At 49.6% G+C, this 17,974-nt stretch overlaps 1 long non-coding RNA gene across 1 annotated transcript in view; it reads right to left on the bottom strand.

The window, feature by feature from the left end:
- The window catches only part of LOC139184049 (uncharacterized), a 60,363-nt gene extending 43,864 nt beyond the window's left edge, over nt 1–16,499 (bottom strand). Inside the window, exon 1 of the long non-coding RNA XR_011567480.1 lies at nt 16,358–16,499. This is a non-coding gene — a long non-coding RNA (uncharacterized lncRNA). The remainder of the gene's footprint in view (nt 1–16,357) is intronic.
- Nucleotides 16,500–17,974: the final 1,475 nt, after the last annotated feature.

Genomic DNA, 17,974 nt, shown 5'->3' on the forward strand with positions numbered 1-17,974 from the left:
AGAAAACCATAATTGAAAAAGACACATGTACTCCAATGTTCATTGCAGCACTATTTACAATAGCTAGGACATGGAAGCAACCTAGATGTCCATTGACAGATGAATATGGTACATATATACAATGGAATATTACTCAGCCATAAAAAGGAACACATTTGAGTCAGTGCTAATGAGGTGGATGAACCTAGAGCCTATTATTCAGTGTGAAGTAAGTCAGAAAAACAAATATCATATATTAACATATATACATGGAATCTAGAAAGATGGTGCTGATGAACCTATTTGCAGGGCAGCCATGGAGATGCAGACATAGAGAACAGACTTATGGACACTGGGGCAGGGGAGAAAGAATGAGGTGAATTGAGAGTAGCATGGAAACATATACATTACCATATGGGATAACCAAGGGGAATTTGCTGCATAACTCAGGGAACTCAAACCAGGGTTCTGTAACAACCTGGAGGGGTGGGATGGGAAGGGAGGTGGGGGAGAGGTCCAAGAGGAAGGGGACACATGTATACCTATGGCTGATCCATGCTGATGTATGGCAGAAACCGACACAATATTGTAAAGCAATTATCCTTCAATTAAAAATAAAAGAGAATATCCCCTCCAAAGTAAACAATAAAAAAAGAAATTAAAAAACCCAGCCCACACATTAAAGGAGCTCCTGCTATGGCTAAACTTCTGCAAAGGCCTGGAGCATCTTATATACGTTTCCAAGCATCCAGCTCCCAGGGAAGGACTTTCTTGGTCAAGGCAGTCTGGTTCACTGCATCTCAAACAGAGGTAAAAGTCCCATCTACAGCCCAGAGCCCTTCACCCTGGAGAACACACAACAAGGCCTTTTGTGCCCCAGGACCTTGGGGCCACTCTGGGCCTCACAAGAGTTTCCTTAAAATCAGCCAGCAGCCCCTGGTGTCACCGGGGGACGCGGGCGGGGGGAAGAGATGGTAAAATTAAGAGTGTCATGCTCTCCTTACCACGAGGGGGCAGTGTTGGACCGTGGACAGCAAAGAACTCAGTCAGAGATGGGTTCCCTGGTGACTCACTCCAGCAATGCATGATTTGTTCTTGGGTGGAGTGGAAAAAAAGGGAGAGAACGGATTGGAAAAAATGAAACCATCTGTTGAATGCGCAAGTTGCCACAGTCATGAGTTCAACCAATGTTCAACTGACTAAGTATTTTTAGTGCAAAGAAATAAGGTAATTTGAGGGTTTCAGAAAACAAGCACTGTCCAGGAACCAAAATGATAACTGAAGAAATACTATGTATTAGCAAATGCTTTACTCTTTCCTTTGCAAAATGACAATTTTTTTTTTCCAGGAAAAGGAAGGCTTTCAGAAGTTAAACAGTTAACCAAATAACACTCCCCTCCCCCACAATTGAATAAAAGAACTTCCCTCTTATCTGGGTTCAGAACTGGCAAGCAACCTCATTGTGGGCACTTCATAAATATTTATCAACGATGAAAATGTCGTCGAGAGAGTGCAAAGGAACCGTTTTGTCATTTCGAGAACCCTTCTGAAATGCCAGCAATTGAAGCAAGACCTCCACTATCCTTGGCAAACCTTGAACAAGAAGAGCCCAGTTCAGCTGGTCACATGGGAAGGAACCAAATAAGGACAGTGGATGAATCTCCCTCCTGAAGTCTGGGGCTGCGACTGTCCTTAGAAACAGCAGAGCAAACTGAAGTACTGGGTGGGATTTTTTAAACAACCACTCCCAAAACATCCAAGTCACTAGGATTCAGTGAACCCACTTTGTGGGGAAAAAAACCACCCGGCGTCCCCCTTCCCAGAACACGCAGGCAGTGCCTGTGAGCACACAGCTAAGGTCAGCGCAGGTCGTGATGGCGTGTCTATCACTTTACACTGTCCTGATCACGCTGTATCAACTGAGCCGAGGGACACGCAGAAAGAACAGGGTGAAACCAACACATCGGTATGCCGTCCAGTCAAGGTCTGTTTGTTTTGGCCCAGGGAACACCTGTCCTTGGCCTGTGTGATCTCGATAAACAGAGAGGAATACACCTCAGTAACCATCGCCTGGACTGCCTGGGCTGGAGAAGCTGGGCTCTGGCGGAACTGTGGCAGTCGGGCTTGGAAACCTTCCATCAGAAAGCGGCCCCTACACAGACCTCTTTCTGGTTCTGAGGAACACTCTCCATCTGCCGGCGGCTGACTCAGGCCAGAGTCAGGGTGGGGCAGCCGCAGCTTGGGTGTGGGCCTGGGCTATCTTAGGCCTGCAACAGTGAGCAGCCCTATTTCCTCACACCAGCCCTAGAGGGGGTCGGGGTGGCCGGGAGCTCCCTCCTCCCTGTCCCCCGAGGCTTTCCGGTTGTTCCAGGCTCCTCGGCACTGGGTGGAACGGAGTGGTTGTTGTTGTTCAGCTGCTCAGTCGGGTCCAACTCTTTGTGACCCCATGGACTGCAACACACCAGGCTTCCCTGTCCTCCACTATCTCCTGGAGTATACTCAAACTCATGTCCATTGAGGCATCCAACCATCTCATCCTCTGTCTTCCCCTTCTCCTGCCTTCAATCTTTCCCAGCATCAGGGTCTTTTCTAATGGGGGTGGGGGTGGGGTCTGAGGCTAAAGCCATGATGTGAGGGGCAGCAGGAGTTGAAGCCTCTCTCTTGGACTCAAACCTGCAGCCAATATAGTGGCGTCTTGGTGTGCAGGCTGGGCCCCAGAGAACCAAGGCAGCAGCCACGCCTGCAGCCCTCTGACCCCTGCCTTGCAGACACAGCTCTATCTCTAGCACTCCTCTCCCCTCCCTATTGCCACCCACCTTGTCAAAACCCTCCCTTTTATTCATCCCTGTAGACACTGTGCAAAGCAGACCTTGGCTGAGAGAGGTGGGCTGTGGCCCTCTCCTCACAAACACGGAAGGCCAGGAAGGAAAAGAGCATTAACCAAGTTCGTGCTTTATTCCAGAAGCTTAAGACACAGGATCTCTCTCAGTCCTGGCCTCTCACCTCAGCAGAAGCCCGCATCATTCCCATAAGAACCAGCTGAGAGCACGGCGGCTCCCACCTGTGCTCAGAGTCCAGCTCTGTCGTGACCCCGGGCGGTGATGTAACCTCTGGGCTGCCTCACCGGAAGCGTGAATTGGGCCACTGTGAGCAGGGGAGGAGTGAACTTATGTGAAAAGTGCTGAGAGCATTAGCATGACGTATTATCAGCTCTACGTGTTACAGATGAGGAAACAGAGGCCAGGGAGCAGGTGTCAAATGCAGATTCGGTGGACTCCACGCAAATGCTCCCCCTAATTTCATGTGGTTTCTCTTAAACACTGTGAATTGTGGTCCCCTCCCAGAGATGGTTACACTGAGCCTGACCAGCGTGTGTGGAGAACAGGGACAGCCAGGGCGCATCCCCTGCTCGGGGCATGAAGGCCTTGCCTGCTGTCGAGGGGCTGGCCCCGGATGCTCCTTTTCCTCTTCTTGGACAGAATTATGACTCTAACCACGTCACCGCCATCGCTACCCTAAAATCTGAGTCGTTTTCCCTGAAAATATGGCAGAGGTGGAATTTAAACCCAAGCCTGCCCAGTCTCTCCATTCTTATCTTGGTCAGCTGCCCGCTGCGGCCCGGACGTCTGTGGCAGACAAATGAGGCCACAGGGTTTGACACAAGGGCGATGCGGCCTCCACATGCGCCGTGGAGGAAGGGAACAGGAAACCGGGATGAAGGCCAAGGCTGGGGGGTGGGGGCGCATGGATGCACAGCTAAGTCATCTAATTGCTCAGTTTATAGATCCAGTCAACCGGGAGATGGTCCACACTCACCTAACATGCTACAGGGGGCTCCCTTCAGCCCCAAAGCAGAAAGGCATCCAGAGGTGTCTTGGGTCCGGCACACTGTGGTCTCAAGGGTAGGCAGCATTTTTCGGGAGCTTATCTCATGCTCTGAGTCGATAGTCTCCCAATTAGTTTTGTGATCCTTGCCAAATCTCTCAGCCTTTCTGAACCTCAGTTTATTAATGCATAAAGCCTGCCATATAATCCCTATCTCACACGGATTTCCGATGGTTATGTAATTTGACATATGCAAAAATGGCTAGGAGCTGGCATGCAAAAGATAGTTTATGAAATGTGTTTTCCTAGCCTGTATGAGAACCCACATACAATCTGAGTTTCACCCTAGAGATGAAAGACCTGGAAGAAGGCTTCCTGCACACCTGCTGGAATGTTCATGCCTCATATGGGTAAGAAAGCAAGTCTTTGTGTCACTCCACTTGCCACACCACTGCGGGTATCGCAAGCCCTTCTCAGCAAACCAGGCACCTATGATGAGATGTACACTGCCCTCCTGGGTCCCCAAGGCCTCTGTGACGAAGCTGCCCACCTGCCCCTCCACGCTTTTCAGCGTTGTGCTCACCGTACTGACAACATTCATCTCAGTTCTGCCCATCATCCTGCCTGTTTAGGACAGGGGAGAGAACATGGGGCCAGAGGGGACCGTGGAGGGAAGCCTCCAGAAGGCCCATGGCCTTTCATTCCTGTCCCAAGGCTGGTAGGCCAAGTCTAAAGAGAAGCTCCTCAGAGAGGCCTGGGAAGGGGCCAGGGAGGGGCATGCAGAGCTCTCTGGAATGTCCAAGGCTCTCAAGAAATCTGTCAGATGAGAAGGGAAACGGAAAGTGGTAACCAGGTCAAAGGACATGAGTTTTCAGATCATTATTCATCACAACCAGAGGATGACCAACTGTTGACTAGATTACTAATCCCACAGGTGTGGAGGGAAAAGGCTTGTTGGGTTTTTTGCAGTGTTTCCCTCCCCACCATGCAAGGGTGGGCGCCAGCACTCAAAGGTGGGGGGTGTCAGGGGGTGGGGGAGTTGGGGGGATTGAAGCCAGAATCTTCCGGCTCAAGCTATGGTTCCCCTCTCACCAGCATGTGACCCTTTAGGCCCCAAATTCCTCATCTGAAAATAGGGGCAGTTGCCACCTGGGGCTGCACTGCACACTCTGTGAGAACATTTCTCATAAAGAGGGAATGCAGCCGTTATTGTTAATATGCAGGAGCCCTAATTTCTCTCCAAGCCAATTAGTGCTGTCTCAATATCAACAAAGAGAAAGGTAGCTATTTATCAAGGCATTTTGTAATCTTTGGGGATTTTAAAAGGCTTTTTAAAGGCTGAAGAAAAGCACCAAATTGCTTCAGTTTCTCCATCTGTTCCTGCATGTTATCTCCATCATCTTGGGGGAAAACATGGGCCCTTTGGGGTAAGGCCTTGGCAGGTGGCCACCATCACGCTCCCAGGCAGGCCTCCCCACCAGCTTGGAGGGGTAGCCAGCTAGCAGGTAGCCGTCCAAGGAAGAGTGAGCTCAAACAGGCCACCTGAGACCTTGGGTCCAGGGCTGCCTTGTACTCTTTTGCCCTCATGGGCCACTGTCTCCATTAAAACAATATTTTAAAATATATTTTATGACTGCACTGGTATAAAAGTAGTTCAGATCCACCGCTGGGTTATTACATATTCATCCTTAATATTTCTGATGGTTTTGAGAAAATCAAAATATAATTGGAAATAGGTGAATTACGAGGAGCGGTTTGGCCTCTAGGGGGCAGCACGAGCTCACCAGATGCTTACGTGACCCGGGGTGGCGGGTAAACCGTGGGTGAGCACCCAGCAGCGACTCCCACCGCTGACTCACAAAGGCCTTTTGCTTCTCCCAGCGCCTCCTCGGAGAGGGCTGTGTTAGCGCCTCTCACCCTCAGCCCAGGAAGCTGACGGGCGGAGCGGGAGTTACTGCCCCACTCAGGGCAGAGAGGCTCACCCTGGGAGGCGCAGGGCCGCGCGGGGTCACACGGTGGCAGAGGCGGGGTCCGACCAGAATTTCCTGGCTCCTCCTGCCGGAGTCTCCCTCGGAGCCTCAGCAGGCAGGATGCTCCGAAGCCCGAGAAGTTGGTGATGTCGGCTCAGCCCTGCCGCGTCCCCCATCCCAACACTGGCAGGCAGGGAGCAGCCGCCCCCGTCCCTTCTCGGCACCCCTCCCCCCACATGCCTTTGTTCACTCTGCCTACCCACCCCACCCCCAACACCCCACTCCCCCGAGTCTGGCAGGTGGGAGAAGTTCCCTCTGCTCCCCGAGAACTGAGCCGGACATCAAAGGCGCGCAAAGGGGACAGGACGAACCCGGTGCGGCACAGGGGTGGGGGGTGGCTGGGGGGCCTGGGCCAGGAGGCGCAGCAAAAAAGACCAGAAACAAAACCAACAGAACACCAGGCGGGAGATGATCCGATCTTCAAGCAGGCTTTTCTACCTCCCAGGGGGAACACCGGGCACATGGCTGGTGGGAACAATAGGCCTTCCTTTCTTCCTTCTCCAGCTGAGCATGCAAGCTCTGGGGAAGAGGAGAGGGGGGAGAAGAAGACCTCTCTCCCTGAGGGTCCCCCTGCGTAGGGCCTGGACCCCTGGGGAAGCTAGTTTACAACACACAAAATTGATGTTCTTTCCTTCTGTAGAGGTGAGGGGGGTGCCTAAACCCATGACAGAAATAAACTGCTCTGCCTTGCTGGATGAGCAAAAAAAGTTGCTCATTTTTTAAAGGGGAAACGAGATGCCAGCTGACTGAAATGGATATGGCAAAAGGGCAACCCTGTTCTCTTTCAGAGAGCACCTGTTTGGTTCAAAGGGGCCAAGAAGATTCTGGAACCTTGGCAAAGTGTGGCCGGGCTTGAGGCAGGGGGACAAGGCATTCCGCAGAGACCCTGGGGGGTGTACGGGGGGGTGGGTGGGGGTAGGGGCCCTGGATGTCCCTCTGCAGGTCAGAGGTGACATCTGCCACAGAACAGCCTGCCCTTAGCATCACCTCACAGGCAGGAGTCTGTCTCATTTCTCACACACAGTGACCCCAGCGCCCGTCTGGTTAGGCAGGTCCAGCTAGAAAGCAGGAATGACAGCCTTGTCGTGTGGATGGAGAATAAGCCACAGCTCAGTTTCTGGTCTCCAGTGTCGCCCCTCTGACCCCCCAGGAGATTGGCACGACAAGGGTACAGTCTAGTCAAGGTTGGGAGAGCAGGACTGAGGACAGGAAAGGAACAGGACCCTCGGCAGAATGCCTGGTTGTGGAGGCTGTGGCTAGGGACCTTCCTGGTAGGGGGACAGACAGGAGGTCAAGAGCCACAGGGAGAACTCATCTAAGGAAGGTCTGCACTTGAGGGTAGCCGTGGCTTTGCCCAGGCCAAGCCGGACTCACCATATTCGGGAATTCTGTGACACAGGATGACTGACTTCCACAACCAATGGGGACTTTCAGGAGATCTATTCTTTTTTTTTTTTTTTTTTAAAGCTTTTTATTTTGTATTAGGGTATAACCGATAAACAATGCTGTGACAGTTTCAGGTGAACAGCGAAGGGACTCAGCCATAGATATACATGTTATCCATTCTTCCCCTCGCATCCAGGCTGCCACGTAACGTTAACAGAGTTCCCTGTGCTATACAGTAGGTCCTTGTTGGTCTGAATGCTCTAGTTTGATCCCCGCGAATTGCTGCTGAAAGGGGCTTTGGAGGAAATATCCTTAAACCCCTGTGTGGCCCAAAGGGACAGTGTGACTTGCTGAATGCCCCACAGCTGCTCAGAGGACAGGAACGGGAAGCCCTGGTTCCCTGATCCATGGTCTAGAGCTCCTGCTGGTAGATGACCTTGACAATGGAAAACGTAGGTGGTCTCGAGGAGTTCTGAGGACCTGGGGTGACTGAAGCCCAGGGCTGAGGATACAAAGTGGACTTTGATTTTAAGGTCAGACCAGAAAGGGAGGTAAGCCACCAAAATGGGGCGATTTATCAGAGTAGCTAGAAAGCCAAAACATGGCCAGCTGGAGGTCACCTGGCAGGGAAGGACATCTGTGAAATGGTGTCTAAGGTCCCATCCATCTCCGTTGTTTGGAGACCTGCTGTTCTAGGAGCCTGAGGCTCCAGGGAGATCAGAGGTAGTCAGTGTGCAAGGAGCAGGCCGGGGAGGGCCATGACTCATCCCTCAGTCATCCCTGGACCCCTGGGGCAGCCCTGAGTCAGCAGCCATTTCTGAGATGGTCACCATCTCCGGAGGCCTTTGATGGTGACTCAGCAGAAAGGGACAGGCTGAGGCACCACCTTCCCCTGGGGTGGCCTGTCAGCTGGAACCTCCCATCTGGGCCTGCTGGGTCCCTCCTCTGTCTCTGGGAGAGCAGAGTGCTGGCTTCCTCCCAGGATCCCACCCCACGGCCTCTGAGAGTCTCCGGGGCCCCAGGCAGGGGTGCAGTACCACGGGACCCCCCCCTCCCCGCCCCCGTGCACTAGGACCACATCATTTTGGCTTCTCTGAGTTAAGCAGCCAGATTTCTTCAAAAGCTTATTTTGCCAAAGAAAAGAGGAGCATAGGGTTTAGATTTGGAAGACGCTTTAGAGAACAGTCACCTCTGTAATCTCACAGATAAAGAAACTGAAGTGTGGATTGATGGTGTGATTTTTCCCAAGAATACCCAGAGCTTATTTCCTCGAGGCCATCATTTTGCCTAGTTAACCAGTAGGGCAGGCTGAGAGGTCTTCTGAGAGAGGAACACAGCGCCAGCTCACGTGCCTGGGCTTGTCCTGTGGACAGCAGAATCACACCCCTGCCCCTGTTCCCCAGATGTCCAGCCTTCGGTCCCTGGAACCTGTTAATAGATCACCTTATACAGCAAATGGGACTTTGCAGACATGATAACATTCAGGGTCTTGAGGTGAAGGCACATTCTGGATTATCTGGGTTGGTAAACCTATCGACACAGGAATCCTTGTAAGTGAAAGAGGGAGGAAGGAGAAGCAGAGAGTCAGGGGGAAAGGGTTGAGGTCCAAGGAGCTCAGGTTCTAGGAGCTGGGAAAGGAAGGAAACAGATTCCTCCCTGGAGCACCCAGAAGGAATCAGTCTGCCTGCTCCTTGATTTTAGCCCAGTGAAACCCATTTCAGACTTCTGACCTCCAGAACGCCAAGATAATAAACCTGTGCTGCTATAACAAGTTTGCAGTAATTCGTTACAGCAGCAGTGGGTAACTGACACATATCTCCTTCCTGCTCCATCCCACTGCAATTCAGTTGGTGGTTTTAAAGAATATGTTTGAAAACTAATTTGCCACCCCTTGATTTCCACTTAATGAGATATAAACATAAGCTACTTAGGAAGATGATGGTAAAAATACCGAGGTATTTTACCAAGGTAAAAAATACCTTTCTTCAATAATGAGAGTTGTACATACTTGAACAAGTTGGACTCAGTTGTATATAAAAAATAATAAAAGATAATAGTAGCTGCTGCTATGGACAGGTGTGCTGTGCTTAGTTGCTCAGTAGTGTCCTACTCTTTGTAGCCCCATGGACTGTAGCCCGCCAGGCTCTTCTGTCCATGGGGATTCTCCAGGCAAGAATACTGCAGTGGGTAGCCCTTTCCTTCTCCAGAGGATCTTCCCAACCCAGGAATTGAACCCCGGTCTCCCACATTGCAGGCAGATTCTTTACTGTCTGAGCCACCAGGGAAGCCCAGGTGATATGTACAGGTAGGTGAGAGCTGATTATTCCTTCACAATATGCTATTAGGTTATCATGAAATCTCTATCTCTGCACAAAAGACTAACTTAAGGGAAACATCATGGTGTTGCAGAGGTAAGATTCAAATAAACTATAGGTTTGGCCATCAGACAACCAGATTGCTCTGAACCAACTGCTAGCCACAGGACCATGTAGGGATCAAGCCTCAGGTGTGAGACTTCCCTGGTGGTCCAGTGGTTAAGAATCCGCCTGCCAATACAGGGGACGTGAGGTCAATTCCTGGTCTGGGACAATGCCACATGCCTCAGAGCAACTAAGCCCACACGCCACAAATAGAGAAGCCTACGTACCACAACTACTGAAGTCTGCACACCACAGAGCCTGCATGCCTCAACTACGGAGCCCACGAGCCTAGAGCCTGTGCTCCACGACAAAAGAAGCCAGTGCGAGGAGAAGCCCATACCCCTGAAGGAAGAGTAGCCCCTGCTCCCCTCGATTAGAGAAAGCCTGAGTGCAGCAATGAAGACCCAGCGCAGCCTAAAATTAACAAAGGATTAAAAAAAAATCTCTGGTGCATATTAGGCTAGAAGCTGTAAGCCCCTAGCTCTACACTAAGTTCACGCTAGTGTGAGGAGAGTTGCAAATATTTGGCCAACCCACGTAACTTGAATCCTATTAACTTCACAAAATTAAATCCATTTTACGTACTTCTTATGTGACCGACTCATTAGAAAAGACCCTGATGCTGGCAAAGACTGAAGGCAGGAAGGGAAGGGGATGACAGAGGATGAGATGGTTGGATAGCATCACGGACTCGATGGACATGAGTGAGCAAACTCTGGGAGATGGTGAAGGACAAGGAAGCCTGGCGTGCTGTAGTTTGTGGTGTCGCAGAGTTGGACATTACTTAGCGACCAAACAACAACAATGCTAATGAGCAGAGCCTCTGATACTGTTCAAAGATAGGGGTAACTGTATATCCTGTGGTAGCTGCCTCTGGAATGTGGGCAAAGGTACATCTTCACACACACAGTGTCACCCCATCTGGGCTGAAGCATTTCAGTGTATATCACAGACACTGACAGGCTCCGGCCCTCAACACCTGGGGACACAGGTCAGGCTCCGCTGAGAAGCCTCTCCCCCACTCTGTCCCAGTCCCGTCATGGTGCGGGGCCGAACAGCTTCCACCGCTCTGCTTGGATCAGCCAGGAGACAGGATGTCCGTCTCCCCTCCTGGGAGGTGCCCCAGCTGGTCCCAGTGGTTCTCTGGCAACTCTCTCCACTTGGTTTGAGGTTGACAGTCACGTCCTCAGCATACTAACAACCCACCTCTCCTCCCCACACCCCGAGGTGATGGGCTCAGGGTCACTGGGCTCCCTTTTCTGGGTCGCTGCATAGCATGTTCTGTGTGGATGGTCTCCTGCCCTCCATAGCCTGTGGAGTGGCTGATAGTACCCCATGTCCTTAGCTTTAAGGGATCAGCTGAGATTCTGCAGCAAGAAGAAAAGCCCCCCTTAACATCCTGCTACAGAGCGACAGAAGTCGTCACATTTTCCTTTTCACTTCGATTGCCAAGGCTGTGTTTCATACCTGCCTGTTCTAACTTCTCCTGGATCTAGATCTCAGAAACCCCTGGACCCATCTATCCCCCTGTCTTCTTCCCCCTCCCTCCCTGCTAACTCATTCACCCCTTCTCTCTTCTACTCCCCTGCCTTGTTCTTTTGCCCTTCCTTTAATGATTCTGTTGCTCATTCACCTGTGAAACTGAGGCAGCGTTATCTAGAATGAGTTGTTTAAAAAAAGTATAAAGTTTTACTACAACTTTCCCAGTGGATGGCTCCATGAAGCACAAGGAAACATGAGTGTTATCCCCATGAGAAATTACACCAAAGACGCACAGATGTGCGTCTAGAAGTAACAATGGCCTTTCTCTTACAATCAGATGATGAAAGATATGTTTGTGTGACATTAGAGAGACATCTTCTGATCACAAGTTCCACAGAATCTGGATAAACGCTGAAGGCAAATATTTAATGCAAACATTTCTCATTTTCAAAAGAGACTAATGATGACTGAAGGAGCAGGAAAAAGACATGGGTGCCAAGGGATGAGTGCTCTGGGAGTTGCTCTATAAGGAAAAGAGGGAAATAGACATCCATGCCTCTGAGAGTGTCAGAGCAACATGTCAGGCATCAGAACAGAGTCATAGTAACTGGAAGGGACAGAGTAGCTCTATCCTGCAATATCCACCTAAAACCTTTGGAAGTGTGTTAATACCAGACTGCACTGATTATGGGAGAGGGAGCAGGAGGATGGGAGCATGCCTCAGTGCCCAGGAAAGGGGAGGCAGTCTTAGTGTCTGCAGGCTTAGGGCAGGGCTACTCTGATAGGAGTAGAGGGGCTATATCCAAAGGACTCTGGGTTATGTGGGTTTAGAGGAATTTAGTATTTTTGGTTCATGGTTTCATGACCCACATCATGAAATGTACAAATGGGGCTATTTTAGCTTGATGTCCTTTGACATTTAACCAGACTTCTGGTGGGGGACTGGCTTTCCCTGGGGCTGGGAGAGGATGGGCCAATGGAGTCACAGCTTAGGAATCCTTAGTACATAAGGATTCTCATGTACTATGGGTTCGTTCAGTGTAAACAAGCATATGGATCCTCTAGGTCAGCCTACGTCTCCGGGCCTTGTACTTAGGACAGTGAGGTGGTCTCAAGCACTGCCTTCCCTTGGAGCAATGGCTCTCAGACCTTCATGGATGTCAGATCACCTGGAGGACCTGTTTTGCTGCACTCTAGTCTCTAAGAATCTGGTTCAGTAGGTCTGGGGTGGGGGCCTGGGAATCTGTGTTTTCAACAAGCAAGCTCCAAGGTTATACTGAGCTGTGGGTCCAGGAACCATACTTTGAGAACCACTAAGAATCTTCTTCCCCCTACTCAGGTTATTCCCTAGATCAACTGAATCAGAATTTCTAGGGGTGGGAGACAGGCATCAATACTTTAAAACCTCCATGGGTTGTTCCAAAGGTGACCCCGCTATCAAGAGCTACCATTCCAAGTGAATGATTTCGTAATAGAGACAGACAGAAAAACACCATCATGACCTTCTCTAGTGGCACAGTTGGATAGGAATCCGCCTGCCAATGCAGGGGACACAGGTTTGATCCCTGGTTGGGGAAGATCCCACTTGTTTCAGAGCAACTGAGTCCATGTGCCACAACTATTAAGCCAGTGCTATAGAGCACACGAGCCACAACTACTGAAACCCACGTGCCTGTGACCCGCACGAAGAGAGAGAAGCCACCGCAATGAGAAGCCTGTGCATCACAACGAAGAGCAGCCCCTGCTCACCACAACTAGAGAAAGATCACTAAAAGCAAAACAGACCCAGTGTAGCCAAAAACAAACAAACCAAAAAAAACCACCACCATCATTTGGGCAAAAAAGCAGCAATAAAACAACACTGGGGTGTATATAACTGGAGAGTGATAATTAACACCTGTGGAAGACTGACACTGTGCCAGGGTTAATGTGCTTCTCAAAACAACTCTCCCCATTTTGTAGATGTATGAAACAGGCGGGGGTGAGGTTAAGTCATCTGCCCAGGGTCATGCCCCTGGTGACACTCCTGGGTTTTGAACCCAGCCACCCTGGTCTCAGAGTCCCTGCCTGAGGCCTGTGTCCTCAGTCCATGATGGTTTATTCACAGCCTTGTTTTCTGTGAGCAGAATTTACAGTGAATGTGGAATGAGCCCCAGCATCTATCAAACTGGGTTGGACTCCACAACTCAGCCCTTAATAGCAATGTAACTTGAGGAAGTCCTTTAGCCCCTCTGAGTCTGCTTTCTCATCTGGAAGATGGGTATAAACGTGCCTCCCTCAGAGGCCTGCTGCTGCTAAGTTGCTTCAGTCCGACTCTGTGCGACCCTATAGACGGCAGCCCACCAGGCTCCGCTGTCCCTGGGATTCTCAAGGCAAGAACACTGGGGTGGGTTGCCATTTCCTTCTCCAGTGCATGAAAGTGAAAAGTGAAAGTGAAGTCGCTCAGTCGTGTCCGACTCTTCGAGACCCCATGGACTGCAGCTTACCAGGCTCCTGCATCCATGGGATTTTCCAGGCAAGAGTACTGGAGTGGGGTGCCATCGCCTTCTCTGCAGAGGCCTGCAGGGAAGGTTAAAAAAAAACCCAAACTGCTCAGTACTCAGCATACACTGCACCTGGCACACAGCTGAGCTTCAAGAGACATTACTCTCTTCCCCTTCTCCAGCAGCCCTTCCTCTAAGGGTCCTCAGAACCCTGAACAAGTTTTTCCTTGTGGCTTCCTGAGTGCCTTTGCTAATACTCCTCTCCTCAAAACTGGCAGATACCTCTGGACTGAACAAATACATTCTAGGGAAATGAGAAAGTTTTCCTGTGGTATGGAAGGAAGCACAGATGTCAGGCTTTCTTGAACAATGAGTTGAGCACTCGAGACCCTTGAATGAAGGAAATCTGTGCTAACACTTGAGGGGAAATAAGAAATGACTCATGAGCTGTGGTGTCCCAGCACAGCCCAGACAGCTGCATGCACCCAGGGTCCCAGTGTCGGGTGGGGCCCCCACAGCTGCAAGGTGTGCTGCGTGTCAGTCGTTACTAATAAAAAAATAGGGAAGCTTGTGAGTGACTCACTCGAAACAATAATTCAGCAGAGAATGACGCTCTGAGATTCCTGGCAGTGAAGGCAAAAAGAACTGTAGGTTGCATTCTGTGGCTTTCGTTAATTGATAAAAGAAAGCACAACCAAACTTTCTTTAGGACTAAAGTTCAGGTGGAAATTATTTACAAGGGTTTTATATATTAAGCAACATAACGAATGTCTATGGCAGTCTATGGGGTCACAGAGTCGAACACAGCAGTGACTGAACAACAATGGCAGATTCACAGAGAATTTTAAGTTGTTCTTCACCCGACCATTTCTTAAAATGGCACTGGATAAAATCTTAGGGGTCTGATATTAAACAAGCTGAGAATATCTCTGTTGAGGAATAGAGGCAATCTAATCCAGGAAGAGAACTTTTTGATTCCAGAGAAAGAAACATTTAGAGAATTGCCAAGCATCTTACATATTACTGTTACTGACTGTCTTGGCAACATCTAGCTCCCTTTTTAAATGCAAAGATAAACATTATTTGAGAGCAGCATTACAATAGCTCTTTAATAAGAGTATGTTTAATATGTTTAATGATGAACAATCTGACATGTTTGCAAGATATCCAAAATGCAGTGTGTGGAAGGAAAGAGAAGTACAGATTCATGCTTCTACCTGGACAAGAGGCATTGAGTTGAAAGGCATTTGCGTAAATTCCAAATAGATTTTCAAATCTAGAAAATCAAAACCTGTAAGTGTGGAGTAAGTCCTATTTTGAACAAAAGCAGCAGAAAGGGGACCTGTTTTGGATTCAAAAGAATAGGAAGAAACAGAAAAACAAGAATCACCATAGTCTTCCTAAAAGTATTCAGTCAGTGAGTCAGTTCAGTCACTCAGTTGTGTCCGACTCTTTGCGAGCCCATGAATCGCCAGGCCTCCCTGTCTATCACCAACTCCTGGAATTCACTCAGACTCATGTCCATTGAGTCAGTGATGCCATCCAGCCATCTCATCCTCTGTCATCCCCTTCTCCTCCTGCCCCCAATCCCTCCCAGCATCAGAGTCTTTTCCAATGAGTCAACTCTTTGCATGAGGTGGCCAAAGTACTGGAGTTTCAGCTTTAGCATCAGTCCTTCCAAAGAAATCCCAGGGCTGATCTCCTTCAGATGGACTGGTTGGATCTCCTTGCAATCCAAGGGACTCTCAAGTCTTCTCCAACACCACAGTTCAAAAGCATCAATTCTTTGGTGCTCAGCTTTCTTTACAGTCCAACTCTCACATCCATACATGACCACTGGAAAAACCATAGCCTTGAGTAGACGGACCTTTGTTGGCAAAGTAATGTCTCTGGTTTTCAATATGCTATCTAGGTTGGTCATAACTTTTCTTCCCTAAAAGTATTACTACTATCATTAATACATCATAGCATTAAATGTATTATTAGCTTCTTAAACGTAAAGAGGGCTTTCCTCTTGTTAAAATACACTAGATGGTGGCTGAATTGTGGCCCAGGACATCGTTCATCTTACAAAACTTAGCCTAAGGGAGCTGTAGGAACCTTCAGAGTCTAGGGCAAGATCCTGGGGCTCAGCCCAAGTCACAGCATCCGCGGACTCCCCACCCCACCCCCCACCCACCCCCACGCAAGGGACCCCTTGGAACTTGGACTGACTGGTGGCACGCTCGGCTACCACCTGCAGTCTTGCAGCTGCTGGTCGATTGCTGAGCAAACACGGGCGATTTGCCAAAAAGTACAAGGTTCAGTTTGTCAGAGAGGGAAAACCAGACACCTAAACATAGACGCACAGGCACGAGGGGCCCACGACGAGTTAGCCAAGGTCAAGGCCCCCCGGGGCCGTGGGGGCGAGGCATGAACGCACCCCGCGGTGAGTGACCCTCGGGCCCCAGCTCGCCACCCACAGGCCCCAGCCTGTGGCGGGCTCCTGCCCTCGGGGCCTACCTTGCTGCTGTCGAGCTGATAAAGTCGAAAGTCCCAGCCGGCAGGGGGATACCCGGCCGGCTGGAAGGTGTTGGTGGCGGCGGAGGACCGGGCTTGGGGCTTCGGCCGCGCCCTCCTGCTGCCGCGGAGACACCCAGAGAGTCCCCTCCTCTGTGAAATGGGGCCAAGCTCAGCACTACGCGTCCTACCCGCGTCAGGGGCTATGAGAATACTTAAAAAATGGCGCCTTGATTGTTCTAAATTAATTCACCTGTGAATCCCACGTCCTTCTTGACAGCCTTCCTGGATTAGAGCTGATTTTGGCGAATGGGTTTTCTGTTTTCTCTTCCTTCATATTGACTCAAATTTTAAATGTATCTTTTCTTCCTACACCTAAAGAATTATCTGACCTGTGATTTCCTGTTTCTACCCTGCTGTTTATTAATCTTATGTCTACACCAGCCTACGGGCCAAGGGCCAAGTATAACACTTTTTGCTGCTTCAGAACCACTATTTTATTCTTTTCTCCAAACATTTAGAATTGGGTTGAATGGTGAAAACAATTTCAGGTACTTCAATCTTTGCCTGAGGAGCTGTTGTTTAGTCACTAAGCTGAGTCGGACTCTTTTGCGACCCAAGGACTGTAGCCCACCAGGCTCCATTCTCCATGGAATTTCCCAGGCAAGAATACTGGAGTGGGTTGCCATTTCCTTCTCCAGGGGATCTTCCCGACCCAGGGATTGAACCCGCATCTCCTGCATTGCAGGCAGATTCTTTATCATCTGAGCCACAAGGGCTTCCCTTTGTCTGAGTATTTTCCTTTTTCCTATGTATAATAATAAGTATATGCAAGTGAGCAGGACCCTATGGGGCCTTTTCAGGACAGACCCCACCCCTCCATACCCTCTGCTGTATCTCCTCTCTGAAGTACCTAGGTAATCGTATCTGGTTGACCTTTCCTACCTTGTTTCACAGATACTAAAACCACCATTAAACGGAAGAAATTATCTACCTGATGACCATGAGCATGTGGCCCCCAGACCTACTGGCACCTAAGGACTGATAATATTAACTCCTGTGACTCTGCCCTTTTACTTCCCCGTCAGCCGATTAGAGAACTGTGCACAACCTGATCCTACCCTGGGCTGCCCCTCCCTCACTTTGTCTTTAAAAATATGCTTCCCTGAAGCCCATCTAGGAATTTGGGCTTTTTGAGCACTTGCTGTCCTGAACACCTTGCTTGGCACCCTGCAGTAAGCGCTGCACTGTCCTTCACCGCAACCTGGTGTCAGTACATTGGCTTTACCTCTCAAGGGCAAGCAGACCCAAGTTTGGTTCCGTAACATGTATAGTTAAAATTACTCAACTCCATGTCGTTTAACTCACAGACCCACGCTATAGAATTTGGTACACCCTACATTTAAAAAATTTTATTTATTTTAATTGGAGGATAACTACTTTACAATATTGAGGTAGTTTTTGCCATACGCCAACATGAATCAGCCGCAGGTTCACGTGTGTCCCCCATCCTGAAGTCCGCTCCCACCTCCCTCCCCACCCCACCCCACCCCTTTGGGTTGTCCCAGAGCAGAGCACCGGCTTTGAGTGCCCTGCTTCATGCATTGAACTTACACTGGTCATCTGTTTTACATGTGGTAAGGTACATGTTTCAATGCTATTCTCTCGAATCATCCCACCCTCGGCTTCTACCACATAGTCCAAAAGTCTGTTCTTTTACATTTGTGTGTCTTTTGTTGCCTTGCATATAGGATCGTCATTACTGTCTGTCTAAACTCCATATATATGCATTAATATCCTACATTTTTTATTCAGCATCGTGTTAGTATTTCCCCACATCATTTAAAATCTCTGTATGTGAAGTTCACCT

The sequence above is a fragment of the Bos indicus genome, chromosome 1 (assembly GCF_029378745.1).
Source record: "Bos indicus isolate NIAB-ARS_2022 breed Sahiwal x Tharparkar chromosome 1, NIAB-ARS_B.indTharparkar_mat_pri_1.0, whole genome shotgun sequence".
NCBI lineage: Eukaryota > Metazoa > Chordata > Mammalia > Artiodactyla > Bovidae > Bos > Bos indicus.